Source organism: Watersipora subatra, chromosome 3, assembly GCF_963576615.1.
Source record: "Watersipora subatra chromosome 3, tzWatSuba1.1, whole genome shotgun sequence".
NCBI lineage: Eukaryota > Metazoa > Bryozoa > Gymnolaemata > Cheilostomatida > Watersiporidae > Watersipora > Watersipora subatra.
Genome location: NC_088710.1, coordinates 3472122 through 3494799, shown reverse-complemented (window position 1 = coordinate 3494799; position 22678 = coordinate 3472122). Strand labels below are relative to the sequence as shown.

The following is a 22678-nucleotide window of genomic DNA, read 5'->3' as shown; positions in this document are numbered from 1 at the left end:
TATTTACAGCAATATTTTTGAATGTTAAGAAAAAATCATTGAGATACAAGTTTTATTTTATATGGAAAGGTAAGTCTGTTTCTTAAAATAATAGTTTTACAAAACTCTCCGTGTCGGGGAATTGAACCCCGGTCTCCCACGAGCTGCTTCGCATGATAGGCGGGGATACTCACCACTATACTAACACGGATTTCTTGCTGCATGTACTCTATCTGCCATAATTTTGATGTCAAAATATGTAAAAATATGTGTTTTGTAGCTGATGTTGTCAATCATTTGTGTTTTCCGTTATCTAAACCTGAAGTTTAAAAAAACAAAATAGGTCAACGCAAAGGTATTATTTTAAACGGAACAAATGAGAGACAATCTATGTTAGCTGTTCGCGTATTAATCATTAAGAACTTAAGCTAAATCATACAAAGTCAAATATCTTAATGGCAAAAAGTTTAGCCGATCTTCATATTAACATAATTTCCGGAAACAACGAAAATAAACATATCTCACCATTCTTTAGCTCATCCCACACCCCTCTAGCAAGTCGTACTTTTATTACCAAATTCTATATAATGCTAACCATTAAAATATAATCTCTTTAAATCAACCCTTTCGATGAATCTTTCCAAAGTTATTGCTAAGTCGATCATTTTCTTTCGCCTTTGGAGAATTCGATTAGCTTGGCATGTTCGTAAAATGTGTATCATTGCCTTCACACGGCTGATGAAGACTTGAATGTAAAGCAGAGTGGCGCAGTGCAAGCGTGCTGGGCCCATAACCCAGAGGTCGGTGGATCGAAACCACTCTCTGCTAGATCTAACAATTACTAGGTGTGAGCTTTTTCAAAAAGAGAGATTTTCAAGTTGCGCATGAGTAAGTTTGAGGCGTATTTACAGCAATATTTTTGAATGTTAAGAAAAAATCATTGAGATACAAGTTTTATTTTATATGGAAAGGTAAGTCTGTTTCTTAAAATAATAGTTTTACAAAACTCTCCGTGTCGGGGAATTGAACCCCGGTCTCCCACGAGCTGCTTCGCATGATAGGCGGGGATACTCACCACTATACTAACACGGATTTCTTGCTGCATGTACTCTATCTGCCATAATTTTGATGTCAAAATATGTAAAAATATGTGTTTTGTAGCTGATGTTGTCAATCATTTGTGTTTTCCGTTATCTAAACCTGAAGTTTAAAAAAACAAAATAGGTCAACGCAAAGGTATTATTTTAAACGGAACAAATGAGAGACAATCTATGTTAGCTGTTCGCGTATTAATCATTAAGAACTTAAGCTAAATCATACAAAGTCAAATATCTTAATGGCAAAAAGTTTAGCCGATCTTCATATTAACATAATTTCCGGAAACAACGAAAATAAACATATCTCACCATTCTTTAGCTCATCCCACACCCCTCTAGCAAGTCGTACTTTTATTACCAAATTCTATATAATGCTAACCATTAAAATATAATCTCTTTAAATCAACCCTTTCGATGAATCTTTCCAAAGTTATTGCTAAGTCGATCATTTTCTTTCGCCTTTGGAGAATTCGATTAGCTTGGCATGTTCGTAAAATGTGTATCATTGCCTTCACACGGCTGATGAACACTTGAATGTAAAGCAGAGTGGCGCAGTGGAAGCGTGCTGGGCCCATAACCCAGAGGTCGGTGGATCGAAACCACTCTCTGCTAGATCTAATAATTATTAGGTGTGAGCTTTTTCATAAAGAGAGATTTTCAAGTTGCGCATGAGTAAGTTTGAGGCGTATTTACAGCAATATTTTTGAATATTAATAAAAAATCATTGAGATACAAGTTTTATTTTATATGGAAAGGTAAGTCTGTTTCTTAAAATAATAGTTTTACAAAACTCTCCGTGTCGGGGAATTGAACCCCGGTCTCCCGCGAGCTGCTTCGCATGACAGGCGGGGATACTCACCACTATACTAACATAGATTTCTTGCTGCATGTACTCTATCTGCCATAATTTTGATGTCAAAATATGTAAAAATGTGTTTTTTGTAGCTGATGTTGTCAATCATTTGTGTTTTCCGTTATCTAAACCTGAAGTTTAAAAAAACAAAATAGGTCAACACAAAGGTATTATTTTAAACGGAACAAATGAGAGACAATCTATGTTAGCTGTTCGCGTATTAATCATTAAGAACTTAAGCTAAATCATACAAAGTCAAATATCTTAATGGCAAAAAGTTTAGCCGATCTTCATATTAACATAATTTCCGGAAACAACGAAAATAAACATATCTCACCATTCTTTAGCTCATCCCACACCCCTCCAGCAAGTCGTACTTTTATTAGCAAATTCTATATAATGCTAACCATTAAAATATAATCTCTTTAAATCAACCCTTTCGATGAATCTTTCCAAAGTTATTGCTAAGTCGATCATTTTCTTTCGCCTTTGGAGAATTCGATTAGCTTGGCATGTTCGTAAAATGTGTATCATTGCCTTCACACGGCTGATGAAGACTTGAATGTAAAGCAGAGTGGTGCAGTGGAAGCGTGCTGGGCCCATAACCCAGAGGTCGGTGGATCGAAACCACTCTCTGCTAGATCTAGCAATTACTAGGTGTGAGCTTTTTCAAAAAGAGAGATTTTCAAGTTGCGCATGAGTAAGTTTGAGGCGTATTTACAGCAATATTTTTGAATATTAATAAAAAATCATTGAGATACAAGTTTTAATTTATATGGAAAGGTAAGTCTGTTTCTTAAAATAATAGTTTTACAAAACTCTCCGTGTCGGGGAATTGAACCCCGGTCTCCCGCGAGCTGCTTCGCATGACAGGCGGGGATACTCACCACTATACTAACACGGATTTCTTGCTGCATGTACTCTATCTGCCATAATTTTGATGTCAAAATATGTAAAAATATGTGTTTTGTAGCTGATGTTGTCAATCATTTGTGTTTTCCGTTATCTAAGCCTGAAGTTTAAAAAAACAAAATAGGTCAACGCAAAGGTATTATTTTAAACGGAACAAATGAGAGACAATCTATGTTAGCTGTTCGCGTATTAATCATTAAGAACTTAAGCTAAATCATACAAAGTCAAATATCTTAATGGCAAAAAGTTTAGCCGATCTTCATATTAACATAATTTCCGGAAACAACGAAAATAAACATATCTCACCATTCTTTAGCTCATCCCACACACCTCTAGCAAGTCGTACTTTTATTACCAAATTCTATATAATGCTAACCATTAAAATATAATCTCTTTAAATCAACCCTTTCGATGAATCTTTCCAAAGTTATTGCTAAGTCGATCATTTTCTTTCGCCTTTGGAGAATTCGATTAGCTTGGCGTGTTCGTAAAATGTGTATTATTGCCTTCACACGGCTGATGAAGACTTGAATGTAAAGCAGAGTGGTGCAGTGGAAGCGTGCTGGGCCCATAACCCAGAGGTCGGTGGATCGAAACCACTCTGCTAGATCTAGCAATTACTAGGTGTGAGCTTTTTCAAAAAGAGAGATTTTCAAGTTGCGCATGAGTAAGTTTGAGGCGTATTTACAGCAATATTTTTGAACGTTAAGGAAAAATCATTTAGATACAAGTTTTATTTTATATGGAAAGGTAAGTCTGTTTCTTAAAATAATAGTTTTGCAAAACTCTCCGTGTCGGGAATTGAACCCCGGTCTCCCGCGAGCTGCTTCGCATGACAGGCGGGGATACTCACCACTATACTAACACGGATTTCTTGCTGCATGTACTCTATCTGCCATAATTTTGATGTCAAAATATGTAAAAATATGTGTTTTGTAGCTGATGTTGTCAATCATTTGTGTTTTCCGTTATCTAAACCTGAAGTTTAAAAAAACAAAATAGGTCAACGCAAAGGTATTATTTTAAACGGAACAAATGAGAGACAATCTATGTTAGCTGTTCGCGTATTAATCATTAAGAACTTAAGCTAAATCATACAAAGTCAAATATCTTAATGGCAAAAAGTTTAGCCGATCTTCATATTAACATAATTTCCGGAAACAACGAAAATAAACATATCTCACCATTCTTTAGCTCATCCCACACCCCTCTAGCAAGTCGTACTTTTATTACCAAATTCTATATAATGCTAACCATTAAAATATAATCTCTTTAAATCAACCCTTTCGATGAATCTTTCCAAAGTTATTGCTAAGTCGATCATTTTCTTTCGCCTTTGGAGAATTCGATTAGCTTGGCATGTTCGTAAAATGTGTATCATTGCCTTCACACGGCTGATGAACACTTGAATGTAAAGCAGAGTGGCGCAGTGGAAGCGTGCTGGGTCCATAACCCAGAGGTCGGTGGATCGAAACCACTCTCTGCTAGATCTAATAATTATTAGGTGTGAGCTTTTTCATAAAGAGAGATTTTCAAGTTGCGCATGAGTAAGTTTGAGGCGTATTTACAGCAATATTTTTGAACGTTAAGGAAAAATCATTTAGATACAAGTTTTATTTTATATGGAAAGGTAAGTCTGTTTCTTAAAATAATAGTTTTACAAAACTCTCCGTGTCGGGGAATTGAACCCCGGTCTCCCGCGAGCTGCTTCGCATGACAGGCGGGGATACTCACCACTATACTAACATAGATTTCTTGCTGCATGTACTCTATCTGCCATAATTTTGATGTCAAAATATGTAAAAATGTGTTTTTTGTAGCTGATGTTGTCAATCATTTGTGTTTTCCGTTATCTAAACCTGAAGTTTAAAAAAACAAAATAGGTCAACGCAAAGGTATTATTTTAAACGGAACAAATGAGAGACAATCTATGTTAGCTGTTCGCGTATTAATCATTAAGAACTTAAGCTAAATCATACAAAGTCAAATATCTTAATGGCAAAAAGTTTAGCCGATCTTCATATTAACATAATTTCCGGAAACAACGAAAATAAACATATCTCACCATTCTTTAGCTCATCCCACACCCCTCTAGCAAGTCGTACTTTTATTACCAAATTCTATATAATGCTAACCATTAAAATATAATCTCTTTAAATCAACCCTTTCGATGAATCTTTCCAAAGTTATTGCTAAGTCGATCATTTTCTTTCGCCTTTGGAGAATTCGATTAGCTTGGCATGTTCGTAAAATGTGTATCATTGCCTTCACACGGCTGATGAACACTTGAATGTAAAGCAGAGTGGCGCAGTGGAAGCGTGCTGGGTCCATAACCCAGAGGTCGGTGGATCGAAACCACTCTCTGCTAGATCTAATAATTATTAGGTGTGAGCTTTTTCATAAAGAGAGATTTTCAAGTTGCGCATGAGTAAGTTTGAGGCGTATTTACAGCAATATTTTTGAATATTAATAAAAAATCATTGAGATACAAGTTTTATTTTATATGGAAAGGTAAGTCTGTTTCTTAAAATAATAGTTTTACAAAACTCTCCGTGTCGGGGAATTGAACCCCGGTCTCCCGCGAGCTGCTTCGCATGACAGGCGGGGATACTCACCACTATACTAACATAGATTTCTTGCTGCATGTACTCTATCTGCCATAATTTTGATGTCAAAATATGTAAAAATGTGTTTTTTGTAGCTGATGTTGTCAATCATTTGTGTTTTCCGTTATCTAAACCTGAAGTTTAAAAAAACAAAATAGGTCAACACAAAGGTATTATTTTAAACGGAACAAATGAGAGACAATCTATGTTAGCTGTTCGCGTATTAATCATTAAGAACTTAAGCTAAATCATACAAAGTCAAATATCTTAATGGCAAAAAGTTTAGCCGATCTTCATATTAACATAATTTCCGGAAACAACGAAAATAAACATATCTCACCATTCTTTAGCTCATCCCACACCCCTCTAGCAAGTCGTACTTTTATTAGCAAATTCTATATAATGCTAACCATTAAAATATAATCTCTTTAAATCAACCCTTTCGATGAATCTTTCCAAAGTTATTGCTAAGTCGATCATTTTCTTTCGCCTTTGGAGAATTCGATTAGCTTGGCATGTTCGTAAAATGTGTATCATTGCCTTCACACGGCTGATGAAGACTTGAATGTAAAGCAGAGTGGCGCAGTGGAAGCGTGCTGGGCCCATAACCCAGAGGTCGGTGGATCGAAACCACTCTCTGCTAGATCTAACAATTACTAGGTGTGAGCTTTTTCAAAAAGAGAGATTTTCAAGTTGCGCATGAGTAAGTTTGAGGCGTATTTACAGCAATATTTTTGAATATTAATAAAAAATCATTGAGATACAAGTTTTAATTTATATGGAAAGGTAAGTCTGTTTCTTAAAATAATAGTTTTACAAAACTCTCCGTGTCGGGGAATTGAACCCCGGTCTCCCGCGAGCTGCTTCGCATGATAGGCGGGGATACTCACCACTATACTAACATAGATTTCTTGCTGCATGTACTCTATCTGCCATAATTTTGATGTCAAAATATGTAAAAATGTGTTTTTTGTAGCTGATGTTGTCAATCATTTGTGTTTTCCGTTATCTAAACCTGAAGTTTAAAAAAAACAAAATAGGTCAACACAAAGGTATTATTTTAAACGGAACAAATGAGAGACAATCTATGTTAGCTGTTCGCGTATTAATCATTAAGAACTTAAGCTAAATCATACAAAGTCAAATATCTTAATGGCAAAAAGTTTAGCCGATCTTCATATTAACATAATTTCCGGAAACAACGAAAATAAACATATCTCACCATTCTTTAGCTCATCCCACACCCCTCTAGCAAGTCGTACTTTTATTACCAAATTCTATATAATGCTAACCATTAAAATATAATCTCTTTAAATCAACCCTTTCGATGAATCTTTCCAAAGTTATTGCTAAGTCGATCATTTTCTTTCGCCTTTGGAGAATTCGATTAGCTTGGCGTGTTCGTAAAATGTGTATTATTGCCTTCACACGGCTGATGAAGACTTGAATGTAAAGCAGAGTGGTGCAGTGGAAGCGTGCTGGGCCCATAACCCAGAGGTCGGTGGATCGAAACCACTCTCTGCTAGATCTAGCAATTACTAGGTGTGAGCTTTTTCAAAAAGAGAGATTTTCAAGTTGCGCATGAGTAAGTTTGAGGCGTATTTACAGCAATATTTTTGAACGTTAAGGAAAAATCATTTAGATACAAGTTTTATTTTATATAGAAAGGTAAGTCTGTTTCTTAAAATAATAGTTTTGCAAAACTCTCCGTGTCGGGAATTGAACCCCGGTCTCCCGCGAGCTGCTTCGCATGACAGGCGGGGATACTCACCACTATACTAACACGGATTTCTTGCTGCATGTACTCTATCTGCCATAATTTTGATGTCAAAATATGTAAAAATATGTGTTTTTTGTAGCTGATGTTGTCAATCATTTGTGTTTTCCGTTATCTAAACCTGAAGTTTAAAAAAACAAAGTAGGTCAACGCAAAGGTATTATTTTAAACGGAACAAATGAGAGACAATCTATGTTAGCTGTTCGCGTATTAATCATTAAGAACTTAAGCTAAATCATACAAAGTCAAATATCTTAATGGCAAAAAGTTTAGCCGATCTTCATATTAACATAATTTCCGGAAACAACGAAAATAAACATATCTCACCATTCTTTAGCTCATCCCACACCCCTCTAGCAAGTCGTACTTTTATTACCAAATTCTATATAATGCTAACCATTAAAATATAATCTCTTTAAATCAACCCTTTCGATGAATCTTTCCAAAGTTATTGCTAAGTCGATCATTTTCTTTCGCCTTTGGAGAATTCGATTAGCTTGGCATGTTCGTAAAATGTGTATCATTGCCTTCACACGGCTGATGAACACTTGAATGTAAAGCAGAGTGGCGCAGTGGAAGCGTGCTGGGCCCATAACCCAGAGGTCGGTGGATCGAAACCACTCTCTGCTAGATCTAACAATTACTAGGTGTGAGCTTTTTCATAAAGAGAGATTTTCAAGTTGCGCATGAGTAAGTTTGAGGCGTATTTACAGCAATATTTTTGAATATTAATAAAAAATCATTGAGATACAAGTTTTATTTTATATGGAAAGGTAAGTCTGTTTCTTAAAATAATAGTTTTACAAAACTCTCCGTGTCGGGGAATTGAACCCCGGTCTCCCACGAGCTGCTTCGCATAACAGGCGGGTATACTCACCACTATACTAACATAGATTTCTTGCTGCATGTACTCTATCTGCCATAATTTTGATGTCAAAATATGTAAAAATGTGTTTTTTGTAGCTGATGTTGTCAATCATTTGTGTTTTCCGTTATCTAAACCTGAAGTTTAAAAAAACAAAATAGGTCAACGCAAAGGTATTATTTTAAACGGAACAAATGAGAGACAATCTATGTTAGCTGTTCGCGTATTAATCATTAAGAACTTAAGCTAAATCATACAAAGTCAAATATCTTAATGGCAAAAAGTTTAGCCGATCTTCATATTAACATAATTTCCGGAAACAACGAAAATAAACATATCTCACCATTCTTTAGCTCATCCCACACCCCTCTAGCAAGTCGTACTTTTATTACCAAATTCTATATAATGCTAACCATTAAAATATAATCTCTTTAAATCAACCCTTTCGATGAATCTTTCCAAAGTTATTGCTAAGTCGATCATTTTCTTTCGCCTTTGGAGAATTCGATTAGCTTGGCGTGTTCGTAAAATGTGTATTATTGCCTTCACACGGCTGATGAAGACTTGAATGTAAAGCAGAGTGGTGCAGTGGAAGCGTGCTGGGCCCATAACCCAGAGGTCGGTGGATCGAAACCACTCTGCTAGATCTAGCAATTACTAGGTGTGAGCTTTTTCAAAAAGAGAGATTTTCAAGTTGCGCATGAGTAAGTTTGAGGCGTATTTACAGCAATATTTTTGAACGTTACGGAAAAATCATTTAGATACAAGTTTTATTTTATATGGAAAGGTAAGTCTGTTTCTTAAAATAATAGTTTTGCAAAACTCTCCGTGTCGGGAATTGAACCCCGGTCTCCCGCGAGCTGCTTCGCATGACAGGCGGGGATACTCACCACTATACTAACACGGATTTCTTGCTGCATGTACTCTATCTGCCATAATTTTGATGTCAAAATATGTAAAAATATGTGTTTTGTAACTGATGTTGTCAATCATTTGTGTTTTCCGTTATCTAAACCTGAAGTTTAAAAAAACAAAATAGGTCAACGCAAAGGTATTATTTTAAACGGAACAAATGAGAGACAATCTATGTTAGCTGTTCGCGTATTAATCATTAAGAACTTAAGCTAAATCATACAAAGTCAAATATCTTAATGGCAAAAAGTTTAGCCGATCTTCATATTAACATAATTTCCGGAAACAACGAAAATAAACATATCTCACCATTCTTTAGCTCATCCCACACCCCTCTAGCAAGTCGTACTTTTATTACCAAATTCTATATAATGCTAACCATTAAAATATAATCTCTTTAAATCAACCCTTTCGATGAATCTTTCCAAAGTTATTGCTAAGTCGATCATTTTCTTTCGCCTTTGGAGAATTCGATTAGCTTGGCATGTTCGTAAAATGTGTATCATTGCCTTCACACGGCTGATGAACACTTGAATGTAAAGCAGAGTGGTGCAGTGGAAGCGTGCTGGGCCCATAACCCAGAGGTCGGTGGATCGAAACCACTCTCTGCTAGATCTAACAATTACTAGGTGTGAGCTTTTTCATAAAGAGAGATTTTCAAGTTGCGCATGAGTAAGTTTGAGGCGTATTTACAGCAATATTTTTGAATATTAATAAAAAATCATTGAGATACAAGTTTTATTTTATATGGAAAGGTAAGTCTGTTTCTTAAAATAATAGTTTTACAAAACTCTCCGTGTCGGGGAATTGAACCCCGGTCTCCCGCGAGCTGCTTCGCATGACAGGCGGGGATACTCACCACTATACTAACATAGATTTCTTGCTGCATGTACTCTATCTGCCATAATTTTGATGTCAAAATATGTAAAAATGTGTTTTTTGTAGCTGATGTTGTCAATCATTTGTGTTTTCCGTTATCTAAACCTGAAGTTTAAAAAAACAAAATAGGTCAACACAAAGGTATTATTTTAAACGGAACAAATGAGAGACAATCTATGTTAGCTGTTCGCGTATTAATCATTAAGAACTTAAGCTAAATCATACAAAGTCAAATATCTTAATGGCAAAAAGTTTAGCCGATCTTCATATTAACATAATTTCCGGAAACAACGAAAATAAACATATCTCACCATTCTTTAGCTCATCCCACACCCCTCTAGCAAGTCGTACTTTTATTAGCAAATTCTATATAATGCTAACCATTAAAATATAATCTCTTTAAATCAACCCTTTCGATGAATCTTTCCAAAGTTATTGCTAAGTCGATCATTTTCTTTCGCCTTTGGAGAATTCGATTAGCTTGGCATGTTCGTAAAATGTGTATCATTGCCTTCACACGGCTGATGAAGACTTGAATGTAAAGCAGAGTGGTGCAGTGGAAGCGTGCTGGGCCCATAACCCAGAGGTCGGTGGATCGAAACCACTCTCTGCTAGATCTAGCAATTACTAGGTGTGAGCTTTTTCAAAAAGAGAGATTTTCAAGTTGCGCATGAGTAAGTTTGAGGCGTATTTACAGCAATATTTTTGAATATTAATAAAAAATCATTGAGATACAAGTTTTAATTTATATGGAAAGGTAAGTCTGTTTCTTAAAATAATAGTTTTGCAAAACTCTCCGTGTCGGGGAATTGAACCCCGGTCTCCCGCGAGCTGCTTCGCATGACAGGCGGGGATACTCACCACTATACTAACATAGATTTCTTGCTGCATGTACTCTATCTGCCATAATTTTGATGTCAAAATATGTAAAAATGTGTTTTTTGTAGCTGATGTTGTCAATCATTTGTGTTTTCCGTTATCTAAACCTGAAGTTTAAAAAAAACAAAATAGGTCAACACAAAGGTATTATTTTAAACGGAACAAATGAGAGACAATCTATGTTAGCTGTTCGCGTATTAATCATTAAGAACTTAAGCTAAATCATACAAAGTCAAATATCTTAATGGCAAAAAGTTTAGCCGATCTTCATATTAACATAATTTCCGGAAACAACGAAAATAAACATATCTCACCATTCTTTAGCTCATCCCACACACCTCCAGCCAGTCGTACTTTTATTACCAAATTCTATATAATGCTAACCATTAAAATATAATCTCTTTAAATCAACCCTTTCGATGAATCTTTCCAAAGTTATTGCTAAGTCGATCATTTTCTTTCGCCTTTGGAGAATTCGATTAGCTTGGCATGTTCGTAAAATGTGTATCATTACCTTCACACGGCTGATGAACACTTGAATGTAAAGCAGAGTGGTGCAGTGGAAGCGTGCTGGGCCCATAACCCAGAGGTCGGTGGATCGAAACCACTCTGCTAGATCTAACAATTACTAGGTGTGAGCTTTTTCATAAAGAGAGATTTTCAAGTTGCGCATGAGTAAGTTTGAGGCGTATTTACAGCAATATTTTTGAACGTTAAGGAAAAATCATTTAGATACAAGTTTTATTTTATATAGAAAGGTAAGTCTGTTTCTTAAAATAATAGTTTTACAAAACTCTCCGTGTCGGGGAATTGAACCCCGGTCTCCCGCGAGCTGCTTCGCATGACAGGCGGGGATACTCACCACTATACTAACATAGATTTCTTGCTGCATGTACTCTATCTGCCATAATTTTGATGTCAAAATATGTAAAAATGTGTTTTTTGTAGCTGATGTTGTCAATCATTTGTGTTTTCCGTTATCTAAACCTGAAGTTTAAAAAAAACAAAATAGGTCAACACAAAGGTATTATTTTAAACGGAACAAATGAGAGACAATCTATGTTAGCTGTTCGCGTATTAATCATTAAGAACTTAAGCTAAATCATACAAAGTCAAATATCTTAATGGCAAAAAGTTTAGCCGATCTTCATATTAACATAATTTCCGGAAACAACGAAAATAAACATATCTCACCATTCTTTAGCTCATCCCACACCCCTCTAGCAAGTCGTACTTTTATTACCAAATTCTATATAATGCTAACCATTAAAATATAATCTCTTTAAATCAACCCTTTCGATGAATCTTTCCAAAGTTATTGCTAAGTCGATCATTTTCTTTCGCCTTTGGAGAATTCGATTAGCTTGGCGTGTTCGTAAAATGTGTATTATTGCCTTCACACGGCTGATGAAGACTTGAATGTAAAGCAGAGTGGTGCAGTGGAAGCGTGCTGGGCCCATAACCCAGAGGTCGGTGGATCGAAACCACTCTGCTAGATCTAGCAATTACTAGGTGTGAGCTTTTTCAAAAAGAGAGATTTTCAAGTTGCGCATGAGTAAGTTTGAGGCGTATTTACAGCAATATTTTTGAACGTTAAGGAAAAATCATTTAGATACAAGTTTTATTTTATATGGAAAGGTAAGTCTGTTTCTTAAAATAATAGTTTTGCAAAACTCTCCGTGTCGGGAATTGAACCCCGGTCTCCCGCGAGCTGCTTCGCATGACAGGCGGGGATACTCACCACTATACTAACACGGATTTCTTGCTGCATGTACTCTATCTGCCATAATTTTGATGTCAAAATATGTAAAAATATGTGTTTTGTAGCTGATGTTGTCAATCATTTGTGTTTTCCGTTATCTAAACCTGAAGTTTAAAAAAACAAAATAGGTCAACGCAAAGGTATTATTTTAAACGGAACAAATGAGAGACAATCTATGTTAGCTGTTCGCGTATTAATCATTAAGAACTTAAGCTAAATCATACAAAGTCAAATATCTTAATGGCAAAAAGTTTAGCCGATCTTCATATTAACATAATTTCCGGAAACAACGAAAATAAACATATCTCACCATTCTTTAGCTCATCCCACACCCCTCTAGCAAGTCGTACTTTTATTACCAAAATCTATATAATGCTAACCATTAAAATATAATCTCTTTAAATCAACCCTTTCGATGAATCTTTCCAAAGTTATTGCTAAGTCGATCATTTTCTTTCGCCTTTGGAGAATTCGATTAGCTTGGCATGTTCGTAAAATGTGTATCATTGCCTTCACACGGCTGATGAACACTTGAATGTAAAGCAGAGTGGCGCAGTGGAAGCGTGCTGGGCCCATAACCCAGAGGTCGGTGGATCGAAACCACTCTCTGCTAGATCTAACAATTACTAGGTGTGAGCTTTTTCATAAAGAGAGATTTTCAAGTTGCGCATGAGTAAGTTTGAGGCGTATTTACAGCAATATTTTTGAATATTAATAAAAAATCATTGAGATACAAGTTTTATTTTATATGGAAAGGTAAGTCTGTTTCTTAAAATAATAGTTTTACAAAACTCTCCGTGTTGGGGAATTGAACCCCGGTCTCCCGCGAGCTGCTTCGCATGACAGGCGGGGATACTCACCACTATACTAACATAGATTTCTTGCTGCATGTACTCTATCTGCCATAATTTTGATGTCAAAATATGTAAAAATGTGTTTTTTGTAGCTGATGTTGTCAATCATTTGTGTTTTCCGTTATCTAAACCTGAAGTTTAAAAAAACAAAATAGGTCAACGCAAAGGTATTATTTTAAACGGAACAAATGAGAGACAATCTATGTTAGCTGTTCGCGTATTAATCATTAAGAACTTAAGCTAAATCATACAAAGTCAAATATCTTAATGGCAAAAAGTTTAGCCGATCTTCATATTAACATAATTTCCGGAAACAACGAAAATAAACATATCTCACCATTCTTTAGCTCATCCCACACCCCTCTAGCAAGTCGTACTTTTATTACCAAATTCTATATAATGCTAACCATTAAAATATAATCTCTTTAAATCAACCCTTTCGATGAATCTTTCCAAAGTTATTGCTAAGTCGATCATTTTCTTTCGCCTTTGGAGAATTCGATTAGCTTGGCATGTTCGTAAAATGTGTATCATTGCCTTCACACGGCTGATGAACACTTGAATGTAAAGCAGAGTGGCGCAGTGGAAGCGTGCTGGGCCCATAACCCAGAGGTCGGTGGATCGAAACCACTCTCTGCTAGATCTAACAATTACTAGGTGTGAGCTTTTTCATAAAGAGAGATTTTCAAGTTGCGCATGAGTAAGTTTGAGGCGTATTTACAGCAATATTTTTGAATATTAATAAAAAATCATTGAGATACAAGTTTTATTTTATATGGAAAGGTAAGTCTGTTTCTTAAAATAATAGTTTTACAAAACTCTCCGTGTCGGGGAATTGAACCCCGGTCTCCCGCGAGCTGCTTCGCATGACAGGCGGGGATACTCACCACTATACTAACATAGATTTTTTGCTGCATGTACTCTATCTGCCATAATTTTGATGTCAAAATATGTAAAAATGACTTTTTTGTAGCTGATGTTGTCAATCATTTGTGTTTTCCGTTATCTAAACCTGAAGTTTAAAAAAACAAAATAGGTCAACACAAAGGTATTATTTTAAACGGAACAAATGAGAGACAATCTATGTTAGCTGTTCGCGTATTAATCATTAAGAACTTAAGCTAAATCATACAAAGTCAAATATCTTAATGGCAAAAAGTTTAGCCGATCTTCATATTAACATAATTTCTGGAAACAACGAAAATAAACATATCTCACCATTCTTTAGCTCATCCCACACCCCTCTAGCAAGTCGTACTTTTATTACCAAATTCTATATAATGCTAACCATTAAAATATAATCTCTTTAAATCAACCCTTTCGATGAATCTTTCCAAAGTTATTGCTAAGTCGATCATTTTCTTTCGCCTTTGGAGAATTCGATTAGCTTGGCATGTTCGTAAAATGTGTATCATTGCCTTCACACGGCTGATGAAGACTTGAATGTAAAGCAGACTGGCGCAGTGGAAGCGTGCTGGGCCCATAACCCAGAGGTCGGTGGATCGAAACCACTCTCTGCTAGATCTAGCAATTACTAGGTGTGAGCTTTTTCAAAAAGAGAGATTTTCAAGTTGCTCATGAGTAAGTTTGAGGCGTATTTACAGCAATATTTTTGAATATTAATAAAAAATCATTGAGATACAAGTTTTAATTTATATGGAAAGGTAAGTCTGTTTCTTAAAATAATAGTTTTACAAAACTCTCCGTGTCGGGGAATTGAACCCCGGTCTCCCACGAGCTGCTTCGCATGACAGGCGGGGATACTCACCACTATACTAACATAGATTTCTTGCTGCATGTACTCTATCTGCCATAATTTTGATGTCAAAATATGTAAAAATGTGTTTTTTGTAGCTGATGTTGTCAATCATTTGTGTTTTCCGTTATCTAAACCTGAAGTTTAAAAAAAACAAAATAGGTCAACACAAAGGTATTATTTTAAACGGAACAAATGAGAGACAATCTATGTTAGCTGTTCGCGTATTAATCATTAAGAACTTAAGCTAAATCATACAAAGTCAAATATCTTAATGGCAAAAAGTTTAGCCGATCTTCATATTAACATAATTTCCGGAAACAACGAAAATAAACATATCTCACCATTCTTTAGCTCATCCCACACCCCTCTAGCAAGTCGTACTTTTATTACCAAATTCTATATAATGCTAACCATTAAAATATAATCTCTTTAAATCAACCCTTTCGATGAATCTTTCCAAAGTTATTGCTAAGTCGATCATTTTCTTTCGCCTTTGGAGAATTCGATTTGCTTGGCGTGTTCGTAAAATGTGTATTATTGCCTTCACACGGCTGATGAAGACTTGAATGTAAAGCAGAGTGGTGCAGTGGAAGCGTGCTGGGCCCATAACCCAGAGGTCGGTGGATCGAAACCACTCTGCTAGATCTAGCAATTACTAGGTGTGAGCTTTTTCAAAAAGAGAGATTTTCAAGTTGCGCATGAGTAAGTTTGAGGCGTATTTACAGCAATATTTTTGAACGTTAAGGAAAAATCATTTAGATACAAGTTTTATTTTATATAGAAAGGTAAGTCTGTTTCTTAAAATAATAGTTTTGCAAAACTCTCCGTGTCGGGAATTGAACCCCGGTCTCCCGCGAGCTGCTTCGCATTACAGGCGGGGATACTCACCACTATACTAACACGGATTTCTTGCTGCATGTACTCTATCTGCCATAATTTTGATGTCAAAATATGTAAAAATATGTGTTTTGTAGCTGATGTTGTCAATCATTTGTGTTTTCCGTTATCTAAACCTGAAGTTTAAAAAAAAACAAAATAGGTCAACGCAAAGGTATTATTTTAAACGGAACAAATGAGAGACAATCTATGTTAGCTGTTCGCGTATTAATCATTAAGAACTTAAGCTAAATCATACAAAGTCAAATATCTTAATGGCAAAAAGTTTAGCCGATCTTCATATTAACATAATTTCCGGAAACAACGAAAATAAACATATCTCACCATTCTTTAGCTCATCCCACACACCTCCAGCAAGTCGTACTTTTATTACCAAATTCTATATAATGCTAACCATTAAAATATAATCTCTTTAAATCAACCCTTTCGATGAATCTTTCCAAAGTTATTGCTAAGTCGATCATTTTCTTTCGCCTTTGGAGAATTCGATTAGCTTGGCATGTTCGTAAAATGTGTATCATTACCTTCACACGGCTGATGAACACTTGAATGTAAAGCAGAGTGGTGCAGTGGAAGCGTGCTGGGCCCATAACCCAGAGGTCGGTGGATCGAAACCACTCTCTGCTAGATCTAACAATTACTAGGTGTGAGCTTTTTCAAAAAGAGAGAATTTCAAGTTGCGCATGAGTAAGTTTGAGGCGGATTTACCGCAATATTTTTGAATGTTAAGGAAAAATCATTGAGATACAAGTTTTATTTTATATGGAAAGGTATGTCTGTTTCTTAAAATAATAGTTTTGCAAAACTCTCCGTGTCGGGGAATTGAACCCCGGTCTCCCACGAGCTGCTTCGCATGACAGGCGGGGATACTCACCACTATACTAACACGGATTTCTTGCTGCATGTACTCTATCTGCCATAATTTTGATGTCAAAATATGTAAAAATATGTGTTTTTTGTAGCTGATGTTGTCAATCATTTGTGTTTTCCGTTATCTAAACCTGAAGTTTAAAAAAACAAAATAGGTCAACGCAAAGGTATTATTTTAAACGGAACAAATGAGAGACAATCTATGTTAGCTGTTCGCGTATTAATCATTAAGAACTTAAGCTAAATCATACAAAGTCAAATATCTTAATGGCAAAAAGTTTAGCCGATCTTCATATTAACATAATTTCCGGAAACAACGAAAATAAACATATCTCACCATTCTTTAGCTCATCCCACACACCTCCAGCAAGTCGTACTTTTATTAGCAAATTCTAATGCTAACCATTAAAATATAATCCCTTTAAGTCAACCCTTTCGATGAATCTTTCCAAAGTTTTTGCTAAGTAGATCATTTTCTTTCGCCTTTGGAGAATTCGATTAGCTTGGCGTGTTCGTAAAATGTGTATTATTGCCTTCACACGGCTGATGAAGACTTGAATGTAAAGCAGAGTGGTGCAGTGGAAGCGTGCTGGGCCCATAACCCAGAGGTCGGTGGATCGAAACCATTCTCTGCTAGATCTAGCAATTACTAGGTGTGAGCTTTTTCAAAAAGAGAGATTTTCAAGTTGCGCATGAGTAAGTTTGAGGCGTATTTACAGCAATATTTTTGAACGTTAAGGAAAATCATTGAGATACAAGTTTTATTTTATATGGAAAGGTAAGTCTGTTTCTTAAAATAATAGTTTTACAAAACTCTCCGTGTCGGGGAATTGAACCCCGGTCTCCCGCGAGCTGCTTCGCATGATAGGCGGGGATACTCACCACTATACTAACATAGATTTCTTGCTGCATGTACACTATCTGCCATAATTTTGATGTCAAAATATGTAAAAATGTGTTTTTTGTAGCTGATGTTGTCAATCATTTGTGTTTTCCGTTATCTAAACCTGAAGTTTAAAAAAACAAAATAGGTCAACGCAAAGGTATTATTTTAAACGGAACAAATGAGAGACAATCTATGTTAGCTGTTCGCGTATTAATCATTAAGAACTTAAGCTAAATCATACAAAGTCAAATATCTTAATGGCAAAAAGTTTAGCCGATCTTCATATTAACATAATTTCCGGAAACAACGAAAATAAACATATCTCACCATTCTTTAGCTCATCCCACACCCCTCTAGCAAGTCGTACTTTTATTACCAAATTCTATATAATGCTAACCATTAAAATATAATCTCTTTAAATCAACCCTTTCGATGAATCTTTCCAAAGTTATTGCTAAGTCGATCATTTTCTTTCGCCTTTGGAGAATTCGATTAGCTTGGCATGTTCGTAAAATGTGTATTATTGCCTTCACACGGCTGATGAAGACTTGAATGTAAAGCAGAGTGGCGCAGTGGAAGCGTGCTGGGCCCATAACCCAGAGGTCGGTGGATCGAAACCACTCTCTGCTAGATCTAACAATTACTAGGTGTGAGCTTTTTCATAAAGAGAGATTTTCAAGTTGCGCATGAGTAAGTTTGAGGCGTATTTACAGCAATATTTTTGAATATTAATAAAAAATCATTGAGATACAAGTTTTATTTTATATGGAAAGGTAAGTCTGTTTCTTAAAATAATAGTTTTACAAAACTCTCCGTGTCGGGGAATTGAACCCCGGTCTCCCGCGAGCTGCTTCGCATAACAGGCGGGGATACTCACCACTATACTAACATAGATTTCTTGCTGCATGTACTCTATCTGCCATAATTTTGATGTCAAAATATGTAAAAATGTGTTTTTTGTAGCTGATGTTGTCAATCATTTGTGTTTTCCGTTATCTAAACCTGAAGTTTAAAAAAACAAAATAGGTCAACGCAAAGGTATTATTTTAAACGGAACAAATGAGAGACAATCTATGTTAGCTGTTCGCGTATTAATCATTAAGAACTTAAGCTAAATCATACAAAGTCAAATATCTTAATGGCAAAAAGTTTAGCCGATCTTCATATTAACATAATTTCCGGAAACAACGAAAATAAACATATCTCACCATTCTTTAGCTCATCCCACACCCCTCTAGCAAGTCGTACTTTTATTACCAAATTCTATATAATGCTAACCATTAAAATATAATCTCTTTAAATCAACCCTTTCGATGAATCTTTCCAAAGTTATTGCTAAGTCGATCATTTTCTTTCGCCTTTGGAGAATTCGATTAGCTTGGCGTGTTCGTAAAATGTGTATTATTGCCTTCACACGGCTGATGAAGACTTGAATGTAAAGCAGAGTGGTGCAGTGGAAGCGTGCTGGGCCCATAACCCAGAGGTCGGTGGATCGAAACCACTCTGCTAGATCTAGCAATTACTAGGTGTGAGCTTTTTCAAAAAGAGAGATTTTCAAGTTGCGCATGAGTAAGTTTGAGGCGTATTTACAGCAATATTTTTGAACGTTAAGGAAAAATCATTTAGATACAAGTTTTATTTTATATGGAAAGGTAAGTCTGTTTCTTAAAATAATAGTTTTGCAAAACTCTCCGTGTCGGGAATTGAACCCCGGTCTCCCGCGAGCTGCTTCGCATGACAGGCGGGGATACTCACCACTATACTAACACGGATTTCTTGCTGCATGTACTCTATCTGCCATAATTTTGATGTCAAAATATGTAAAAATATGTGTTTTGTAGCTGATGTTGTCAATCATTTGTGTTTTCCGTTATCTAAACCTGAAGTTTAAAAAAACAAAATAGGTCAACGCAAAGGTATTATTTTAAACGGAACAAATGAGAGACAATCTATGTTAGCTGTTCGCGTATTAATCATTAAGAACTTAAGCTAAATCATACAAAGTCAAATATCTTAATGGCAAAAAGTTCAGCCGATCTTCATATTAACATAATTTCCGGAAACAACGAAAATAAACATATCTCACCATTCTTTAGCTCATCCCACACCCCTCTAGCAAGTCGTACTTTTATTACCAAATTCTATATAATGCTAACCATTAAAATATAATCTCTTTAAATCAACCCTTTCGATGAATCTTTCCAAAGTTATTGCTAAGTCGATCATTTTCTTTCGCCTTTGGAGAATTCGATTAGCTTGGCGTGTTCGTAAAATGTGTATCATTACCTTCACACGGCTGATGAACACTTGAATGTAAAGCAGAGTGGTGCAGTGGAAGCGTGCTGGGCCCATAACCCAGAGGTCGGTGGATCGAAACCACTCTCTGCTAGATCTAACAATTACTAGGTGTGAGCTTTTTCAAAAAGAGAGAATTTCAAGTTGCGCATGAGTAAGTTTGAGGCGGATTTACCGCAATATTTTTGAATGTTAAGGAAAAATCATTGAGATACAAGTTTTATTTTATATGGAAAGGTATGTCTGTTTCTTAAAATAATAGTTTTGCAAAACTCTCCGTGTCGGGGAATTGAACCCCGGTCTCCCACGAGCTGCTTCGCATGACAGGCGGGGATACTCACCACTATACTAACACGGATTTCTCGCTGCATGTACTCTATCTGCCATAATTTTGATGTCAAAATATGTAAAAATATGTGTTTTTTGTAGCTGATGTTGTCAATCATTTGTGTTTTCCGTTATCTAAACCTGAAGTTTAAAAAAACAAAATAGGTCAACGCAAAGGTATTATTTTAAACGGAACAAATGAGAGACAATCTATGTTAGCTGTTCGCGTATTAATCATTAAGAACTTAAGCTAAATCATACAAAGTCAAATATCTTAATGGCAAAAAGTTTAGCCGATCTTCATATTAACATAATTTCCGGAAACAACGAAAATAAACATATCTCACCATTCTTTAGCTCATCCCACACACCTCCAGCAAGTCGTACTTTTATTAGCAAATTCTAATGCTAACCATTAAAATATAATCCCTTTAAGTCAACCCTTTCGATGAATCTTTCCAAAGTTTTTGCTAAGTAGATCATTTTCTTTCGCCTTTGGAGAATTCGATTAGCTTGGCGTGTTCGTAAAATGTGTATTATTGCCTTCACACGGCTGATGAAGACTTGAATGTAAAGCAGAGTGGCGCAGTGGAAGCGTGCTGGGCCCATAACCCAGAGGTCGGTGGATCGAAACCACTCTCTGCTAGATCTAACAATTACTAGGTGTGAGCTTTTTCATAAAGAGAGATTTTCAAGTTGCGCATGAGTAAGTTTGAGGCGTATTTACAGCAATATTTTTGAATATTAATAAAAAATCATTGAGATACAAGTTTTATTTTATATGGAAAGGTAAGTCTGTTTCTTAAAATAATAGTTTTACAAAACTCTCCGTGTCGGGGAATTGAACCCCGGTCTCCCGCGAGCTGCTTCGCATAACAGGCGGGGATACTCACCACTATACTAACATAGATTTCTTGCTGCATGTACTCTATCTGCCATAATTTTGATGTCAAAATATGTAAAAATGTGTTTTTTGTAGCTGATGTTGTCAATCATTTGTGTTTTCCGTTATCTAAACCTGAAGTTTAAAAAAACAAAATAGGTCAACGCAAAGGTATTATTTTAAACGGAACAAATGAGAGACAATCTATGTTAGCTGTTCGCGTATTAATCATTAAGAACTTAAGCTAAATCATACAAAGTCAAATATCTTAATGGCAAAAAGTTTAGCCGATCTTCATATTAACATAATTTCCGGAAACAACGAAAATAAACATATCTCACCATTCTTTAGCTCATCCCACACCCCTCTAGCAAGTCGTACTTTTATTACCAAATTCTATATAATGCTAACCATTAAAATATAATCTCTTTAAATCAACCCTTTCGATGAATCTTTCCAAAGTTATTGCTAAGTCGATCATTTTCTTTCGCCTTTGGAGAATTCGATTAGCTTGGCGTGTTCGTAAAATGTGTATTATTGCCTTCACACGGCTGATGAAGACTTGAATGTAAAGCAGAGTGGTGCAGTGGAAGCGTGCTGGGCCCATAACCCAGAGGTCGGTGGATCGAAACCACTCTGCTAGATCTAGCAATTACTAGGTGTGAGCTTTTTCAAAAAGAGAGATTTTCAAGTTGCGCATGAGTAAGTTTGAGGCGTATTTACAGCAATATTTTTGAACGTTAAGGAAAAATCATTTAGATACAAGTTTTATTTTATATGGAAAGGTAAGTCTGTTTCTTAAAATAATAGTTTTGCAAAACTCTCCGTGTCGGGAATTGAACCCCGGTCTCCCGCGAGCTGCTTCGCATGACAGGCGGGGATACTCACCACTATACTAACACGGATTTCTTGCTGCATGTACTCTATCTGCCATAATTTTGATGTCAAAATATGTAAAAATATGTGTTTTGTAGCTGATGTTGTCAATCATTTGTGTTTTCCGTTATCTAAACCTGAAGTTTAAAAAAACAAAATAGGTCAACGCAAAGGTATTATTTTAAACGGAACAAATGAGAGACAATCTATGTTAGCTGTTCGCGTATTAATCATTAAGAACTTAAGCTAAATCATACAAAGTCAAATATCTTAATGGCAAAAAGTTCAGCCGATCTTCATATTAACATAATTTCCGGAAACAACGAAAATAAACATATCTCACCATTCTTTAGCTCATCCCACACCCCTCTAGCAAGTCGTACTTTTATTACCAAATTCTATATAATGCTAACCATTAAAATATAATCTCTTTAAATCAACCCTTTCGATGAATCTTTCCAAAGTTATTGCTAAGTCGATCATTTTCTTTCGCCTTTGGAGAATTCGATT

At 35.8% G+C, this 22678-nt stretch overlaps 1 protein-coding gene and 1 non-coding gene across 2 annotated transcripts in view; one reads left to right on the top strand and one right to left on the bottom strand.

Annotated features, from left to right (window-relative positions):
* LOC137389641 (protein IWS1 homolog) overlaps positions 1-22678 on the top strand; it is a 185136-nt gene that overhangs the window by 62758 nt on the left and 99700 nt on the right. The window lies entirely within an intron of this gene.
* Positions 2750-2833, bottom strand: Trnad-guc (transfer RNA aspartic acid (anticodon GUC)). Its single transcript is given in 2 exon segments — positions 2750-2784; positions 2797-2833. It is a non-coding gene; the product is annotated as a tRNA-Asp (tRNA).